Consider the following 20521-nt stretch of genomic DNA (forward strand, 5'->3'; position numbering starts at 1 on the left):
AACAAAAAACAAAAAACAAGTATAATTTCAAACCTTATTTTCTTAAACCTAATTTCCCCGACCTCCTCGTACCTCCCCCTTCTGTATTCTAATTTCATTTATCTAATCAGCAAATCCATTCCCTTATTTCCCATAGTTTTTGATACTTCTGTTCTTTTTCCCTTAATCAACACCCCTGTAAACCACCTAGTTTTTAAACCCATGTCATTCTAGCCTTCATTAATTTTATAGTGTTTATTAAGATAGTCTTTAAATTTCTTCCAATCTTCTTCCACTGTCTCTTTCTCCTGGTCTCGGATTCTGCCAGTCATCTCTGCCAGTCCCATGTAGTCTGTCATCTTCATCTGCCATTCTTCCAGGGTGGGTAGATCTGGTGTCTTCCAATACTTTGCAATAAGTATCCTTGCTGCTGTTGTAGCATACATAAAAAATGTTCTGTCCTTCTTTAACACCACATGCCTAACCATACCCAGGAGGAAGGCCTCTGGTTTCTTCAAGAAGGTATATTTAAATACATTTTTCATTTCATTATATATCATTTCCCAGAAAGCCTTAATCCTTGGGCATGTCCACTGTAGAGCACGATCTTGGGGGTCCTGCCATCTTCCATTCTGTGGACAAGGCCAAGCCAGTGTTAATCAATTTAAAATATTGGTAATTTGACAATACCATTAAAATCAAATGTTAATTACCGTACAAGTTGGTCTAAAATTTATCAAGATACAAATAAAATTGGGAGATTTTTTATTTAAAAGATTGAAATCATTTTTATTTGATTTTACAATACAAAATTATCAAAAAATTCAAATACATACCTATATGCAGAGATTCCTCTGACTCTCAGGACTTCCCACCCCCTCCATGGAGTCCCATTTTAAGCATTTAAAACTGCATCGTCTTCCAAAACTATTATATCAATCCATATTTTTCATGGTGATTTTTATAGTGCAAGTGAAAATCCTGCCAGTACAGTGGTACCCGGGTTACATACGCTTCAGGTTATAGATGCTTCAGGTTACAGACTCCACTAACCCAGAAATAGTATCTCGGGTTAAGAACTTTGCTTCAGGATGAGAACAGAAATCGTGCTCCAGCAGCGCGGCATCAGCAGGAGGCCCCATTAGCTAAAGTGGTGCTTCAGGTTAAGGACAGTTTCAGCTTAAGAATGGACCTCCGGAACAATTAAGTATTTAACCCGAGGTACTACTGTATTTCCATCTGCTTAACAGTGGTCTCTTAAATAACTTTTTTCCCATGATTTTGTAAAGTTTCTGTCTTCTTGGTTCCTGAGTTTTACAGTCAACTTTGCCCTTTTTGCACAGCTTGGTTTGCCATTCTTCTTTAGTAAGAACTTTGTCGTCTTTTCATCTCTGGGCTAGTAGTATCCGGGCGGCTGTAGTTGCTTACATAAAAAGTCTTTTTCTGGTCCTTTGAGATGTCGGTACCTGTAATTCCTAATAAAAGGCTTCTGGTTTTTTAACAAAAGTTATTTTAAACATTTTTTTCCATTTCATTGTATATCATCTCCCAGAAAGGTTTTACCACCTTAAAGGTCCACCACATACGATAAAAAGTAACTTTTTTTCTTTACATTTCCAGCAGGTATTTGTACTTGTCCTGTACATTTTTGCCAGCTTAAAGGTAAAGGGACCCCTGACCGTTAGGTCCAGTTGTGGCCGACTCTGGGGTTGCGGTGCTCATCTCGCTTTATTGGCCGGAGAGCCAGCGTACAGCTTCCGGGTCATGTGCCCAGCATGACTAAGCCGCTTCTGGCGAACCAGAGCAGCGCACGGAAATGCCTTTTACCTTCTCGCTGGAGCAGTACCTATTTATCTACAACACTTTGACGTGCTTTCAAACTGCTAGGTTGGCAGGAGCCGGGACCGAGCAACGGGAGCTCACCCTGTCGTGGGGATTCGAACCGCCGACCTTCTGATCGGCAAGCCTTAGGCTCTGTGGTTTAACCCACGGCCCCACCCACCAGCTTAGTAGGAGTCAAATACCACTGGTACATCATTTTCATATAATTCTCTTTCAAATTACAACAGGACGTGAATTTCAGGTCTGTTTTCCATAACCTTTCCCAATCTGCCGCCTGGATGTTATGTCCCAAATCTGTTGCCCAGTGTATCATTACCGATTTGACCTGTTCACCTTTAAAAATTGGGAGTTTTGATCGCAAGTGCTCTACAAAAATATAAAAGGAAGCATTAGAATTATGGATAAAAAAATAGTTACAACCAGACAATCAAAATATTCAAGAGGTAGCTAAAAAATGAAACACGCTTGTATAAACTTGCAAACACCTTTTTAGGAGGTGCCAAAAAGAGCGCAGCAAAGATGTTTTTACTCTCTTACTCTCTTTCAAGTTAAGCAAATTGTTGCTGGCTCTGTTGCAGACCCACACTAGGCATCGAAGTGCATTTGACGCACATTTAAAGCACATAACTCCCACCCCACCTAAAAGCTTTCTTCACCCCCTCAGCCCTGCTATGTAAAGCTGGCCAAAGGCACTCCCAGCCACTGAGGCCACTTGGCAAACCCTTGTATAGGTTTCCTCTTCCTCCAGAAAAGGTGTGTGTGTTTGTGGGGTGGGTGGGTGTTAGTGCTGAACTCCATGTACTTTTGGGAAGAGGGTGTTCTCTCTCTCTCTCTCTCTCTCTCTCTCTCTCTCTCTCTCTCTCTCTCATACCACCTGGAATCTATTGTTTTAACCCTGAGATGACCTCTTCCCTGGAAGGTTTCCAAATTCCTTGATTTGGAAATGCAAGAGTGGGATGATATTATTTTCATCATCATCATCATCATCATCATCATCAATTTTATTTATATTTTTCAGATATATACATTTCACTGATTTTATATTCATTTTGACATTTTAAAACTTGACTTCCTTCCCCCTCTTCCTGCAGTCCCTGAAATTCATGTTTTATATCTTCTGCCTATCCAAATTCATTTAATTTGCTCATTTAATTGTCTGCTTTAAATATATACTCTTATGAAACTGCAGGTTATTACAATCCTGCTAATGTTTTTATCTGTTTACAATTTATCTGTAAATATCCAATAAACCATTTCCATTCTTTTATAAAAAGGTTGTTATCTTGATTTCTTATTCTTCTGGTAAGTTTCGTCATTTCTGCATATTCCATAAGTTTTTGTATCCATGCTTCCTTTGCTGGGACTTCTTCTTCTTTTCATTTTTGGGCTAGTAACATTCTTGCCGCTGTTGTCACATACGTGAATAAATTACATTTTAGGTAGTTCTATCCCTATAAATTCCAGAAGAAACGTTTCTGGTTTTTGTGGGGGTTTTTTACCAACGTTATTTTAAACATACTTTTCATTTCATTATACAGTCATACCTCAGGTTGAATATGCTTCATGTTGAGCGTGTTCGAGTTGCGCTCCGCGGCAACTCGGAAGTAATGGAGTGCGTTGCTTCTGGGTTTTGCCGCTTGCGCATGTGCAGATGCTCAAAATGACGTCATGCGCAGAAGCGGCAAAAAACTATGTGCGTGTGCGCAAACCTGCCGTCGCTAGTTATGTTTGCTCCGGAACGCATCCCGTTTGCATCTCAAGGTACCACTGTATATAATTTCCTTTTCTTTCTTTTTTTGCCAACATCATTGCCATTTTTATTGGATTTAAAGTTTTCTTTATTTAGGTACCCAGAAGACACGAGACAACATATTGCTCTGGCCATCTGTATGTTGCCCAGTCCTCAGCTCCATCTATGGTTCTAAAGCTCTCATTTTTCGTCTCTTCTGCGTGTGCTTGGTTCCTGGCTCTGCTTTCTTGATACTCTTTCTTTAAGCATCGCCAGCGCCTCATTTCTCTGTCAAAATCATTGCAACGACCAAAATATCTCATGATGGAGTGCGCTTTGTGGCAATAAATGTCAAGGCAATAAACAACTATTTTACTTTTAAAAGACAACTGAAAGCTTTTAGGGAAGTTTTTAATGTCTGGCGCTGTGTTGCTTTTAATATTCGGTTGGGAGCTGCCCAGAGTGGCTGGGAAATAAATAAATAAATAAATAAATAAATAAATAAATAAATAAATAAATAAATAAATAAAATAATTATCATCATCATCACTCCTTGAGCAGACCGATAATAAGGTTGCATTCTTCGCTGTGTAGAGGAGGAAACAGATCTGGGTGCATCGCAAATTAAGGAGAGCTCATGAGCAAAATCTGAAGTCTAACAGCGCCTGCTGTTTCCCGTCAATTCACAACTAAGTTCTGCAAAACTCCCAGCCCGCCTGGAACAGACGGGAATTGAAAGAAAGGGCAAAACCCGGATGTAAGCTTCGTTCAGACCCGGAAGTTGTTTTTTCTTTGACCGCTTCCGTCACACGGAAACCTCGCCTCTCCTGCTGCTGCTGCTAATCGCGCACAACTGACGCATGCGCGATCGGAACAGGAGACGAGGAGCGCTAGGGGGGCTTCTGTGGACTATCGCGGTTCGCGCTCTGCGCAGCCGCCAACCCGGCGCGTGGCACCGCTAGGGCGGTGATTGGCTTTGGCGCACGAGAAGGCGGCAGCGGATTGGCTGGTTCAAAGCTGAGGAGACGGTTTGGCGGGCGGCGGTAGTCTCGAGCGGTTTGAGAAGCCGAAGAAGCAGATGGCAAATAGGCGGCGGCTGAACGCCACACAGAGGTGGGAAGGACGGGGCTGAGTAAGTTCGTCTTGAGGGTGGGGGAAGCGCAGCTGAGGTAACGGGGCTGCCCCTTTCCCTCAGAAGAAAGCGAGCCGGGGAAACGGTACGTTGTGAATCAGTTTATTTTCATCCGGCTCTTCCTCCGAGGAGCTCAGAACGGCCCATAACGTAGTGGGATCCCCATCTCTTCCTGGCGACAACCCTGTGAGGTGGGTTAGGGCCGGGAGGGCTTCGTGGCCGAGAGCGTTTGAACCCGAGTAATGGCCTTTGGGCCTGGGGTGCCGGATGACGTCATTGTATATTTCCCAGTAAACCTTACGCTACTACAAGACCACCACATATGATAAAAAAAAAATCTTTCTCTTTACATTTCGAGATTTTCCGGCTGATAACGATAATTTTATTTATCATTGTCCCATACAGAACAACGAAATTGGAAAAAAACAAAACAAAACATCAGACATTCAGAAACCAACAAGGCTGTTATCCCAGCCTGATTAGCCCCCTAAAAATTCTGATACCCCATAATTAAATACAACATACTCCCATAGAGACTACAGTAGTACCTCAGGTTACATACGCTTCAGGTTACAGACTCCGCTAACCCAGAAATAGTACCTCGGGTTAAGAACTTTGCTTCAGGATGAGAACAGAAATCGTGCTCTGGCGGTGCGGCAGCAGCAGGAGGCTCCATTAGCTAAAGTGGTGCTTCAGGTTAAGAACAGTTTCATGTTAAGAACAGACCTCCAGAACGAATTAAGTACTTAACCCGAGGTACCACTGTACCTTAAAAAGGTAAAGGGACCCCTGACCATTAGGTCCAGTCGTGGCCGACTCTGGGGTTGCGGGACTCGTCTCGCTTTACTGGCTGAGGGAGCCGGCGTACAGCTTCCGGGTCATGTGGCCAGCATGACTAAGCCGCTTCAGGTGAACCAGAGCAGCGCACGGAAATGCTGTTTACCTTCCCGCCGGAGCGGTACCTATTTATCTACTTGCACTTTGATGTGCTTTTGAACTTCTTTTTTTAAAATATTTTATTTGGGTTTTTAAACATAAATGCAAAAATAAAGAACAGTATAACAAATATCATAACATCTTTTCATAACATCTTTGGACTCCCTCACGCCTCCCGCTCCCATTTGCATCATTGTCAATTCTTGCCAGCAATTTATCATCTTGTTTGCACTCTTGTGTCAAATTCATTTAAATATAATCTATAAATTCTCCAAAAGGTTTCTAATTTTTTCTCAAATTTACTTATCATCTTCTTTCTAATTTAGTGGTGCACAATTATTTATGATCTAGCATCCTTTCTTAAGATTCAACCAAATTACAGTGTTTTTTAAAATAAATCTTGAATTTCTTCCAATCTTCTACAACCCTCTCCTCTCCCAGGTCTCGGATTCTGCCAGTCATCTCAGCTAGTTCCATATAGTCCATCAGTTGCATCTGCCACTCTTCCAGTGTGGGTAGTTCTTGAGTTTTCCAATTCTTAGCGATGAGTATCCTTGCTGCCGTTGTTGCATACATGAAAAATGTTCGGTCCTTCTTTAACACCTTCTGGCCGACAATGCCCAAAAGGAAGGCCTCTGGTTTCTTGGTGAAGGTATACTTAAATACCTTTTTCAGCTCATTATATATCATTTCCCAGAAGTCCTTCACCCTAGGGCAAGTCCACCAGAGGTGAAAGAATGTTCCTTCATTTTCTTTACATTTCCAACATTTATTATCAGACAAATGGTATATCTTGGCAAGTTTAACTGGGGTCATGTACCATCTATATATCATTTTCATTACATTTTCCTTCAAAGCATTACATGCAGTGAAGTTCAGCCCAGTGGTCCACAACCTTTTCCAGTCCTGATGTGCTTTTGAACTTCTAAGTTGGCAGGAGCAGGGACTGAGCAACAGGAGCTTACCCTGTTGCGGGGATTCGAACCGCCAACCTTCTGATCAGCAAGTCCTAGGCTCTGTGATTTAATCCACAGCGCCACCCGTGTCCCTTCCACTGTGCCTTACACTGCATTTAAAACCAAAATCTAATTTGAATAGAAACTGTTTCTCAGGCGGCTAGTCCTAGTCTTTGTGTGCCAGAGAGCCAGTGTGGTGTAGTGGTTAAGAGCGGTAGTCTCATAATCTAGTGACCCGGGTTCGCGTCTCCGCTCCTCCACATGCAGCTGCTGGGTGACCTTGGCCTAGTCACACTTCTCCGAAGTCTCTCAGCCCCACTCACATCACAGAATGTTTGTTGTGGGGGAGGAAGGGAAAGGAGAATGTTAGCCGCTTTGAGACTCCTGAAGGGGAGTGAAAGGCGGGATATCAAATCCAAACTCTTTCTCTTTCTTTATAACCCTGTACCTTCTTCCAGATCATTTCCGGGTTGCGCACTAGCCTGCACTATCTCTGCAGCTTTCTTATGGCACCTGGAAGCATAGATTGCTAACCCTGGATAGCATTGTTTTTCCCCTGACCGTGCAGCTCCCAAACCACACATACCGACCATAAGTTAATAACACTCTCAACAGTACAATGGTAAAATGCCATCAACAGGTCCTTTGAGAGATTATTTTTCCAGAGGATTCTCAGAAAATATAACCTCTGCTGTGCTCTCTTCATCAGGTCTTTGCTGTTTTCTCCCCAGGTTAGGTCATGATATGACCGGGACCAACTCTATGCTGTTTTCAGCCTGTTGTAATCATATTTCTTTAGTCTCTTGATTTTTCGTCATAACTTGGTTTATTAATAATTTTCTTCAGATGAAAAATTTGAAGGAAAGGAAGAAAAACGCAGCACAGAAAACGGAATAAACGCAATTAACACCAGCACACCCGTCTTTTCCCTCTCTGCACATAGAATCGGGACGGACCCCTGAGGGTCATCCAGTCCAGCCCCTCCCCCCGCAATGCAGGAATCTCAGCTAAAGCATCCCTGACAGATGGCCATCCAACCTCTGCAAGGAAGGAGAGTCTGCCACCTGTGGAGGGAGACTGTTTGGGGGCATTGGTTTTGGGCATAAGTCCCTCTCAAGGGTTAAAGAAAGGGAGGCCAGATGCCTAGAGAGGCCTGGAAATAGACACTTCTCTCCCCCTTTCTGCTCCCCCGCCCCGCCACACACACAGTCTTTCTCAAAAAAATCATATTGCAGTGTGTGCATTGACGCAAAGGAGCGGGGTTGTCTCCATTCACGATCAGGTGGGTGCAATGGGAGGAGGGTCTGGGTAGGGAAGAAAAAAAATGAGAGGTGGAATTTTTATTTATAGGGGTGGTTTGCATCACTTCTTGCAGACCTGCCTGAGCGCCATGGCTTGGTGCTAAAGCGATGGTCATGGGGTTCACGCAAAGCATAGAATCCTAGAATCATAAGAGTTGGAAGGGATCCCCACAGGTCCAACTCCCTCAGCTCAAACATTCAGGACAAATAGGAAAAAGGAAAAGGGGGGAGGGAGGTGCAGAGAGAGGGGGAAGCGGGGGGGCAGGGGCACGCCAGCCCTGACACGCATAACAGACCACATGCATGCACACCATTTGAATGGCAATGCCCAGCAACTTGGGGGTGGTGGTTACACACACCCTCCATATCTTCTCAAAATTATTCCTCCTGCATATTCCCTGTCTTACTTTAATGGCACACATTAATTTATCATTAATAGATATATCCCACACCTCTTTATACCATTCCATTTTATATTCCGCTCGCCCCTTCCACTTCCTAGCTATCATAATTTGTGCAACTGTCAATAAATTTGTGAGCAAGTCCTTCCTAGCCTGCGAACCTTCCACCCCATCATAAATTGATAATAATGCTACCTCCAGACTGGGCAAGCCTAAAGGAGAGTGACCCTAAGAAGGGTCAGGACTTCCTGTGGAAAGGAGGGAGGGTACTGGTCAATTTTTTGTTTGTGATGTATGGTGTATACTTTTCTATTGACAAAGGTTTTGTGGAAGAATGGAAACCATTTTCGGATTATTTAAGGAAATGTTATATGGTGAACACGTGAGCAGGATTTGAACCACAAGCAACAGAAGGGATTGAAGATTATAGTAGTTTTGTTAAGGTTTAAGAGACAGAAGAGAGGATACAGCACAGGGAGAGAAACAAGCACTATGGAAAAGGGGGTGGGAAGTTGGGAATATTTTATTATGTATTGAAATGTGTGGGTGAACTTTTGGAAAACTTAATTTAAAAAAAATCACAAAAGTATACTTTATTTTTCTCACCAGCTGAAACTGTTTAAGTCATTTTGGAACAAATATTGTATGGATTTGGATTTGATATCCCGCTTTATCACTACCCAAAGGAGTCTCAAAGCGGCTAACATTCTCCTTTCCCTTCCTATCCAACAACAAACACTCAGTGATCTGAGTGGGGCTGAGAGACTTCAGAGAAGTGTGACTGGCCCAAGGTCACCCAGCAGCTGCATGTGGAGGAGTGGAGACGCGAACCCCGTTCACCAGATTACGAGTCCACCGCTCTTAACCAATACACCACACTGGCTCTCCGAGGAAGCTGACTACAGTGTCATAATGCCTGGAAGTTGGGCCTGTAGGAGGAGCCGGGACAGACATTTAAAGCCAGAATAAAAATATTGCTTGTGTAAAAATATATTTAAGGTTTCGGGGGGGGGGGGGTCAGAAAGGGGATTGATAAGTGTCTATTAAAGAAAGGGGAGCAAGATCTGGGGATGGAATCACAACAGTTGATGCTGAAAACAGAGAAAATTGTTCATCCAAGGAGAAGCTGAAAAGCTGCATGAAAATGTTACAAGGCTGGAGCCCAGGTGCTAAGTTGGTGTTAAGAAAAGCAAAGCTGCTCAGAGTTAACAGCACTTCTGAAAGTAAATGAAAAGGTGTATGTCATAATAGACCCTTCAGAGGGTGAATCTCAGATGCTCAAACAACATCATGCTCAATCAGGGCACCAGGGAATGGACAAGACAGGCTCTCCGTACCCCTGGGGATATTTTATGCACAAAACTTTTCAGATAACAGTGCAAGAAATTAGCTCACCTTGCCATTATGCCTAATGCTTAGTTGATTGCTTTCACAGGCAATCACTGGCTGAATCCCTGGAGCTTTGGTAAGAATTAAGAATAATTATAAGGGAAAGAAGCATCACCTTGGCAACATTCCAGTGGCACTCGTGGCGCAGGTGCAGAGCAGAAGAAAAACATGTTTATGGGATCTCACAGAAGTGTCTCCCTGGTGTCGACGTGGCCATTAACGGACAAAGCACTTTCATAAAATTGGGGACCAATATATTATTTTACGATATATGTGAATGTGTTTGTGTTTGAACAAACACCATGGAATCATCTCAGAACAATTGTGAGTTCATTAAACTACTTCTAGGGGGTGCCATACACCCCTGATTTCCCGTTCATGGCAACCCATGTCGGAAGTGCTGATTTTTTTGTTGAATTTCCTTAAAAAGCTCAAAAACGTCAACCCCACCCCTGCAAAAATAGCTCAACAACTTTGCCAGCCCCCAGCAACTGTTTTGTCCGGGTGTTCATTTTGAAAAACGGCAACCCTAGTTTTGGCAAAGCATGAGGCTCTTAATTTCAGGGTTGTGGGTTTGGCCCCCTGCAAGATTCCTCATGGCCCCTTCCAACTCTGGATTTCAATAAGTTTAGGGTTGGCAAGTGTTTTGAGACCAGGGAGCCACATCCTCTTCTGCATAACCTTCAGGGGGCCACATGTCAGTGTCAGATGCAAAAGTGGGCGGAACAATAATTGCACATCTTACCTATGCAAAGTAGCCTAGCTCTTCCTCAGGTGTTATCCTCTATCCAGCAAGGCAAGCAGGGAGCATTATCAGAGCATCAGGACACATTTCAGCTGAGGGAAGCATTCAGGAAGGGTTCAAATGGGGAGGCTTGGAGGCCCTTTGGCCTGAGGCTCCACATCCGTGCTTTACTGAATCAGAACATGGAATAATCAAGATCAATATGATCAATGCTTTTTTTTCCTTAAAAAATGTTTAGGAGTACTCTCATTTTCCTATTCATATTGAAATACTGTCCCTCAGTGAGGCCAAACTTTGAATTCACAAAATGTTTCTGTGTCCCCCCAGAAAAACACTGGATGTCGTATTGTCTGCTTTGACTCACAGGCCTGAAAAGAATTGAGTGTTCGTTCTGTAGATTTAAGAACAGTTTTATTTTCAGGTAGGTAGCCGTGTTGGTCTGACGCAGTCAAAATAAATAAAAAACTTTTAAAAATTGTCCAGTAGCACTTTATTGACCAACTAAGTTTGTTCTGGGCTTTCGTGCGCATCCACACTTCTTCAGATACCAACAATTTTATTATTTATATAATTTGTTACATATCTAAATAATAAACAATATATATAATAGCACACACACACATATAATTTAATAATAATTCCAACTCTACAAATCTATGATTCTATGATGGTTCTTAATTTTCTTTGGTGATAATTTTATCTTCTTTTTTTTGTCCACCCCTTTGAGATTGTTGTCACAACCTGGCGGCTATACATATTATGAAATAATACCATAGTAATAAAAATGAATGAAAGGAAAACGGGAACAACCAGGGGAAAGAGAACATAAATAAATGCGTGCATGGGGGGAGGGAGGCTTCAACCCCCCAAATCAAAGTTGCCAGCTTGCATTCCCAATAGCGCAATGAACACCTGGGTGCCCGCCTTTCCACTCCCACTTTGGCTTCTTTTCCTGTCTCCTGGGCGCTTTGTTGAAAAGCTCCTGGACAATAAGGGTTAAAGAAAGAGAATCTGATGTCTAGAGAGGACTGGGAAGAGATATTTAATGCCCCCAACCCACCCTTAACCCCCCCACCTCTGCCCATTCCCCGTCTTTTTCACCAATGGATCAGATTGGGGGGGCGCAGCGGGCTGCAAACAGTGTAGGAGGCGAGGTGTGTATTAACACAAAGGGGAGGCTTCCCTCCCTCGCACAGTCAGGTGGGTGCCAAGTGGGGGAGGGTCCGGGTATAGGATTTGGAGGACCAGACCATGTCATTACCGAGGAGGCAGGTTTAGTCATTGTTTGAGGACTATCCCTGCCTCCAGGTCTGGTCTTGACTGGAAGGATACAGGAATCAGCAAGGGAAACCCACATGACCTGAAAGTTGCTGTGCAATGCCAGGTCAATGATGAATAAAACCACTGCCATACACGACCTGATTGTGGATGGAGGATTTGACCTGGCATGTGTGACAGAGACCTGGTTGGATGAAGCAGATGGGCCTGTCCTTGCTGCCGCTTGCCCACCAGGTTTCTCTTACACACAGCAACCTAGGTCATGTGGGCGGGGAGGGGGGGTTGCAGGAAGTCATTAGCCTACACCAGACGTCCTATTGGGAAGACCCAGTTTTCTGAGTGCATGTTCTGGAAGTTGGGCAATACAAGAAGTACAGGATTCCTTTTGGTGTACAACCTCCCCGCTGTACCAAGGATTCCCTGCCCGAGCTGCTTCAGGTTGTGGCGGATATGCTCCTGGAGACACCTAGCTTGGTTGTCTGGGGGATTTTAACATCCATGCCGGTACAACCTTACAAGGGGCCTCTCCACCTTGGGAGCAGGGCCAGGGTGGGAGAGTACTAGAGTTCTGTCTAGTCCTGCTATATGGGATCAGTTCCAATCTGTTACCTCCGAGGATGTGGACAGGCTGCTTGGACAAGTGAAACCGACCACCTGTCTCCTTGATCCTTGTCCATCCTGGCTGATAAAAGTGAGCCAGGAAAGGCTGGGCAATGGGCTCTGTGGGGTGGTGAATGTGAGGGAGCCTTCCCAGACCTGATGAAAGAGGCAGTCATTAAACCGCTTCTTAAAAAAAACACCCGGCCAGCTTAGCCAACTATCGCCCAGTCTCAAATCTACCATTCTTGGGCAAGGTGATTGAGTGGGTGGTTGCCGAACAACTCCAAGCACACCTGGAGGATGTGGACCATTTGGATCCCTTCCAATCGGGATTCAGGCCTCACCATGGGACTGAAACTGCCTTGGTTGCGCTGGTTGATGATCTCCGGTGGGCTAGGGACAAAGGTGAGAGCTATTTCCTAGTTCTGCTGGATCTCTCAGCGGCCTTTGACACCATCAACCATAACATCCTTCTGGACTATCTAGAGGGGCTGGCAGCTGGGGGCACTGTTATATGGTGGTTCCGCTCCTTTCTCCTGGGCCGTGTCCAGAAAGTGGTGGTGGGGGTGAGTGTTCAGACCCCTGGGCTCTCACTTGTGGGGTGCCTCAGGGTTCCGTCCTCTCCCCCATGCTTTTTAATATCTATATGAAGCCGCTGGGAGAGATAATCAGGGTATTTGGACTGGGTGTTCATTAGTATGCAGATGACACCCAGCTCTATCTCCTTTAAATCAGAACCAGTGAAGGCGGTGAAGGTCTTGTATGAGTGCCTGGAGGCGGTTGGAGGATGGATGGCGGCTAACAGATTGAGGTTGAATCCTGACAAGTACCCTGAGAAGTACTGTTTAGGGGGGACAGGGAGCGGGTGGGTGTGGGGGATTCCCTGTTCTTGAATGGGGTAACCGTGCCCCTGAAGGACCAGGTATGCAGCCTGGGAGTCATTTTGGACTCACAGCTGTCCATGGAGGCGCAGGTTAACTCTGTGTCCAGGGCAGCTGTCTACCAGCTCTACCTGGTACACAGGCTAAAACCCTACCTGCCCACGGACTGGCTCTCCAGAGTGGTGCATGCTCTAGTTATCTCCCGCTTTGACTTCTGCAACACACTGCTGTGATCACCAATAGTCATCATGGATTTCTGAAAAATAAGTCATGTCAGACTAACCTGATCTCGTTTTTTGACAGAATTAGAAGCCTGGTAGATGAAGGGAAGGCAGTGGATGTAGCCTACCTTGATCTCAGCAAGGCATTTGACAAAGTGTCCCATGATATTCTTGTAAGGAAGCTGGTAAAATGCGGTCTTGACTATGCTACCACTCAGTGGATTTGTAACTGGCTGACCGACCAAACCCAAAGGGTGCTCATCAATAGTTCCTCTTCATCCTGGAGAAGAGTGACTAGTGGGGTGCTACAGGGTTCTGTCTTGGGCCCGGTCTTATTCAACATCTTTATCAACGACTTGGATGATGGACTCAAGGGCATCCTGGTGCCTCCGGCAATGGCGGAATTCCTCTGATCGGGAGGAATTTGCTCCGTGGGAATCAGGGTCTGGCTGCCATGGCGAAGGTGGAGACCCACGAAAAATCACAGGCAGGAGAAGCCTGTGAACGTGGGATTCGGCTGGCACCTTTTGCGCCTCCCCTACTCGCGGGGAGACCCGGTTTCGGGGGTCTGGAGCGACGTGGGGTGAGCAGTGCGGTGCTTCGAATGGACTGCTTCTTTCACGGAGTGAAGCCACATTGCTGTTGCCGGAGAGCGCTGACTTTTTCCTGTGGACAATTAGATCTTAAACAACTACCCGTGAGTAGAACGGAAAATTGGATTTTTAAACGTCTTAATTTGGCACCGAAACGGGGAGGTTTCAAACAGGAAGTCCGCCTTCCCCTTTTGTAAATAGATTGAAGCAAAGAGCTTGCAAGCTAAAGTCTTGGAAGGTCCTCTGTAAAGGATTAAACTTCCATCGGCTAAAATCATTAACCCCCCCTTGGAAGTAGGAGAAGAGGGGGGAAATTTTGGATTCCGTAAGCCTGCAGGAGAGAGTGAAGAAAGTTAAATTATCACAGCTCTGAACCTGGAAACGGGCTGCTAGTATGACGTTTTGGGAAAGTTCATTGACTGTGAATAAAACGTTTGTTGACAGATAGTTAAATAAGAGAAATACATTGTTTCCATAGTTTCCTTCTGCGTTTAAAAAGGAGTAAAAGTAACTGAAAATTGAAACTAATTTTATCGCTTGAACTGTGCTTAAAAGGATTGATACAAATAGAAACTGTTTCCCTCTAGAGGGAGCCTTTGAAACTGTTACAGGAGTTGAGCTGGGGGAATCTCCAGCTGCAAGATAAAAACCATGAGAAACATGGGTTTACCATGGATCGGTTAAGAATGTCGACAGAAGAAGCCTTAGTGATTGCATTATGTAAGATAAGTGATTCATTGAAACAGCTCCACAAGAAGACGGATGTGATGACTATTAAAATTGATAACTTGGGACAAAAAGTGACTAATTTCGGACAAAAAGTGAACATCTATACAGAAACTATTCAGGAATTGATACAGGAATATACTTTGACATGGCAAATTGGGGAGAAGGCGGGGGAGAAAGTTGTAGTTGTTGAACCTAAAGTAATACAAGTGGAGAGGGAGAGAGCCCCAGCCTTACAGAGGCAATTTGATGACAATAAGTTGTTGCCTTCTATGATTGAATTCAGAGAAAGTCAGATTCTGAGGATTGGAGCCCTGCTTGGACTGGAGAAGGAAAGTTGGATAGACCCCCCCATGCAGGGATTTACTGACCTTTGGGACCTGGACTTGGGTCAGGAGGAGATTGGAGTTGTGGGGACCTTCAGATTTGGAGGGATTTTGAAACATGTTCTGAAATATCATTTGGATTTTAGTTTGAACTACGGGGATCTGGCTGACCTGTCAAGAAGGAATAAAAGCATTGTTAGGTTGGAGCTTCCCCGAGATCTACTCTTCAGCATCAAAGGAAGGAAATTAAGAACAAGATCAGCAGAAGACAAAGTAAAGTGCATGTATAAATATGAAGAAGACTCGCAGAAGGGACTTGGAAAAGAGTTAAGAGCCTCGGACAGAAGATCACCAGGTTATGGACTATATGGAATTGACGGAAATGACTGGCAGAATCCGAGACCAGGGAGAAGAGACGGTGGAAGAAGTTTAAAGTTTATTTATAGAAATACTGTAAAATTAATGAGTGTTAGAAAAATGTTGGAATGAAATTATATGGCTTTAGTAGAATTGTTATAAGGAGTTAAGCATAAATAAGAATTATAGTATTAATGAAAAATAAGGTTAAAATAAGTTAAGATGGTTATACGACAGAAAATAGAGAAAGATGGAAAGGAATTGCTGAAACAATTAATAGAAGTGGAATACAAAAAGGGAGGTGAGAGGAGGTCGATGAAACAAGGGAATGAAAGATAAGGCACTGAAATGGTATGATGTATGTTTTTAAATTGTTTTTGCTCTGTTTTGTTTAGTCTAATATGTTAATGTTGTGTTGTGTATTGTTTATATATTGTATTATAGTTTTTTTCTTTTTTTCTTTTCTTTTTCTTCTTTCTTGTAAGATTTAAAAGTAATAAATATTATTTAAAAACAAAACAAAACAAGGGCATCCTGATCAAATTTGCAGATGATACCAAACTGGGAGGGGTGGCTAACACCCCAGAGGACAGGATCACACTTCAAAACGACCTTGACAGATTAGAGAACTGGGCCAAAACAAACAAGATGAATTTTAACAGGGAGAAATGTAAAGTATTGCACTTCGGCAAAAAAAATGAGAGGCACAAATACAAGATAGGTGACACCTGGCTTGAGAGCAGTACATGTGAAAAGGATCTAGGAGTCTTGGTTGACCAGAAACTTGACATGAGCCAACAGTGTGACGCGGCAGCTAAAAAAGCCAATGCAATTCTGGGCTGCATCAATAGGAGTATAGCATCTAGATCAAGGGAAGTAATAGTGCCACTGTATTCTGCTCTGGTCAGACCTCACCTGGAGTACTGTGTCCAGTTCTGGGCACCACAGTTCAAGAAGGACACTGACAAACTGGAACGTGTCCAGAGGAGGGCAACCAAAATGGTCAAAGGCCTGGAAACGATGCCTTAGGAGGAACGGCTAAGGGAGCTGGGCATGTTTAACCTGGAGAAGAGGAGGTTAAGGGGGGATATGATAGCCATGTTCAAATATATAAAAGGATGTCACATAGAGGAGGGAGAAAGGTTGTTTTCTGCTGCTCCAGAGAAGCGGACACGGAGCAATGGTTCCAAAGTACAAGAAAGACGATTCCACCTAAACATTAGGAAGAACTTCCTGACAGTAAGAGCTGTTTGACAGTGGAATTTGCTGCCAAGGAGTGTGGTGGAGGCTCCTTCTTTGGAGGTCTTTAAGCAGAGGCTTGACAACCATATGTCAGGAGTGCTCTGATGGTGTTTCCTGCTTGGCAGGGGGTTGGACTCGATGCCCCTTGTGGTCTCTTCCAACTCTATGATTCTACGTTTCGAAGCTCAGTTCAAAGTGTTGGTGCTGACGTTTAAAGCTCTAAATGGCCTTGGTCCAGTATACCTGAAAGAGCATCTCCACCCCCATCGTTCAGCCCGAACACTGAGGTCCAGCGCTGAGGGCCTTCTGGCAGTTCCCTCACTGCAAGAAGCCAAGTTACAGGAAACAAGGCAGCGGGCCTTCTTGGTAGTGGCACCCGCCCTTTGGAACACCCTCCCACCAGATATAAAAGAGAAGAACAACTTCCAGACTTTTAGAAGCAGGCAGCCATGTTTAGGGAAGCTTTTAATGTTTAACAGACCACTGTATTTTAATATTTTGTTGGAAGCTGCCCATAGTGGCTGGGAAAACCCAGCCAGATGGGTGCGGTATAACATTCTTCTTCTTCTTCTTCTTCTTCTTCTTCTTCTTCAAAGGGATCTAAGACAGTGATTAAAAGATCAAGAAACCAGTAGATTTCCCCTTCATGTATATTAAACCTAAGGCAAAAAGACACCCTTTTCCTACCATCATTTTTCAGAAAAATCCTGCAGAATCAGCCCAAAGGCTCATCTATTCCAGCATTCTCAAGGCGGCCAACCAGATGCACATGCAAAACTGAGAAGCAGAATAACACTTCCCCTAGTTGAGATTCTCAGTTACTGGTACCCAGAGGCATAGTGCCTGTGTCAGTGAATGGAGAACATAGCCATTGTGACTGGTAGCCACTGAGAGCCTAATCATCCCCCAATTTATCTGCCATTGGGATCTTCTTCTGTTCTTAAAGGTAGGTACCAGATCATGAGAAAGGCCCCAGAAGGTAACTGGAGATGAGTTGGATCTTATGGAAATAGTAGCAACACCAGGAACTCCATCCCCACAAAACGTCTTACCAATAAAAGCTGGTGGAAGGACATTGGCTAAAGATATGAGGATGAAACATAGTGTTTGTGGCAGAGATGACCCCACTGATGAGGTGGTCTCCTGGCCTGAAATAATTAGGTGAAGCAGAGAGACAGAAGCTGAACAGCTGAGGGAGGAGTTGCCCAGGTACGAGACAATGACAAGGGAACCCAAAGGGAGGGGGCAGCTAGTTGAGATGTCACTTGAGAGTGTGGAACCCCCCTCACCACAGACTCGGAGGTCTGAACATATCAGAGAGCAAAGAAGTCAGAGGGAGGGAGGAACTTCCCATTGGCACCTAAAATGCTACGGAAGTCGGATTTAGAGCAGCCAACTGCCCCCCTTGTGGAGAGCTGTGTATTTCTGCTTGCAACATAATGCTATAATAAAAGGACTTCTTATCTTTGATGTTACCAAAGGGAGAGGAGAACTCTCCACGCCTGACACATCACTCTTCCCCCTTCCCCTTTCCTTTACTTCTCATGAAAACTCAAGGGATTTGTCCAAAGTTCTCCTCTGAGTCCACTAAAATGGACCCCATCTTTGAGAGGAACGTGAGGTGACATCCTGCTTCTGATTCAGTCAAGGAATCAGTCATGCAAACAATAATGCTCTCCACCTGATTCAAGGCTTCTCCAGAGACCCTGCTGATTCAGCATTCATCCTGATTTACTTGATTATGTGGTGCTCTTTAACAACAACAACAACAACAACAATTAATTTTATTTATACCCTGCCCTCTCCAGCCAAGGCCAGGCTCAGGGCAGCTAACAAGCAATAATAAAAACAAGTTGAATGAATACAACTTAAAAACAAGATTAAAATACAACATTAAAACGTTAAAATGCAGCCTCATCACAGGAGAAAAGAAAGAGGGGGAGGGAATCAAATTGATTCAAAGCCAAAGGCCAGGCAGAACAACTCTGTCTTACATACTCTGCGGAAAGAAATCAGATCCTGCAAAGCCCTGGTCTCATGAGACAGAGCGTTCCACCAGGCCAGAGCCAGTGTTGAAAAAGCCCTGGGTCTGGTTGAGGCTAATCTAACTTCCTTAGGGCCCAGGACCTCTAGGGTGTTGCTATTTATGGACCTTAAGGTCCTCCGTGGGCCATCCAGGAGAGGCGGTCCCATTGGTACGAGGTCCTAGGCCGTGAAGGGTTCTAAAGGTCAAAACCAGCACCTTAAATCTGACCCTGTACTACACCGGGAGCCAGTGCAGCTGGAAAAGCACTGGGGGAATATGCTCCCATGGCAGAGACCCCGTGAGGAGCCTCACTGAAGCATTTTGCAACTGGTGGAATTTCTGGAACAGCTTCAAGGGTAGCCCCACGTAGAGCGAATTACAGTAGTCAAGCCTGGAGGTGGCCATTGCATGGATCACTGTGGCCAGGTTGGGGCGGTAAAGGTAAGGGAATCAACTGCTTGAATCCCTCCTGAAAAATATTGACTGACTGGAGGCACACTCTGATTTGATAAGTTCCAGTTGCCCCCATATGCCAGGACCATGAACTTAGGTGCTTCTCAGTTGAAGGTGCAGCAGCAGCTGATGCTTAAGTCCTGACTGAAAATGAGTATGCTGCATTTGAGAATGTTATGATTTTGCAAAGTGGAATTTAAAAATCCAAACCTACAAGGGGGTAAATAATGCAGCTGACTGTAAACACAGCTGAAACGCAATCTCATGAAATGTTCATGATGGTGAAAGTTGTGTCACAGTTTCACTATGGTGTCCACTTTCAGTGAGGCTGATGGGCCTTTCCTCTCTCCTACAGGTCGCTAATGGAAGGTATTTAAGCATCTCAGGGTGGACTCGTTTTATTTTCAGTGCTGGAAACAGCTGAGAGTTTGGATGCAGAAAGAATTAGAAACGTTGTTGTCATTCAGTGGAGGGGGGGCACTTTTTCATTCCAGTGGCTATGTGGGAAATTCTGGAATGTCCTGTCCTTCCTGGCTGCCATTCGTGAAATCAATCAGGACCCCAGGCTCTTACCCAACGTCACCATTATTCTAATGCAAGGATGACTTCTGATGCCCTGCTAGACCTGCTCTCTACTGGAAACAGCTTTCACCTTTGTCCCTAGCGTGCTGGAGATCATCGACCAGCACAACCAAGGCAGTTTCAGTCCCAATATGAGGCCTGATTCCCGATTGGAAGGGATCGAAATGCTCCCCATCCTCCAGGCATCCCTGGAGCTCTTCAGCAACCACCTGCTCAATCACATGAATTTCTTCATGGGAAGCTAGGAGCATCTTGGAAGAGAAGCTCTTTCCACATTTCTAATATGCTTCATGCCCTGTACAGTGGTACTTCAGGTTACAGACGCTTCAGGTTACAGACTCCGCTAACCTAGAAATAGTACCTTGGGTTAAGAACTTTGCTTCAGGGTGAGAACAGAAATTGCGAGGGAGCAGCGTGGCAGCAGTGGGAGGCACCATTAGCTAAAGTGGTGCTTCAGGTTAAGAAGAGTTTCAGGTTGGAACTGACCAAGAAAGATTTATTTAGCAAAATTTGTTAAGCTAAAATAACTGGAAATAGCGTCCATGGGCTTAATGGGCTTAGGATTGTATTTATGGTAACTGATAAAATAATATGTTTAATACAAGAAGGAGAAGATTTAAAGATGTTAATGTTTAATTTAAAGGGTATTAAAATTGGGATTTGGAAAACCCTTACAAGGATATGCAATGAAATTCAACTAAGGGGAAACGAGGAAGTCGTTTTACAAAGTAAATAACTGTTATTTTCAATAAGGTTATGATTTTTGTTATGTTTTGTTTTATGTTTTTGTTTGTCGTTGATATTGTAAAAACTAATAAAATTTTTG

The 20521-nt window shown here is 44.2% G+C and overlaps 1 protein-coding gene across 1 annotated transcript in view; it reads right to left on the bottom strand.

The window, feature by feature from the left end:
- Positions 1–20521, bottom strand: part of LOC309337000 (vomeronasal type-2 receptor 26-like) — a 202872-nt gene that overhangs the window by 170910 nt on the left and 11441 nt on the right. The window lies entirely within an intron of this gene.

The sequence above is a fragment of the Podarcis erhardii genome (assembly GCF_964252035.2).
Source record: "Podarcis erhardii genome assembly, chromosome: 2".
In the NCBI taxonomy this organism is placed as follows: Eukaryota; Metazoa; Chordata; class Lepidosauria; order Squamata; family Lacertidae; genus Podarcis; species Podarcis erhardii.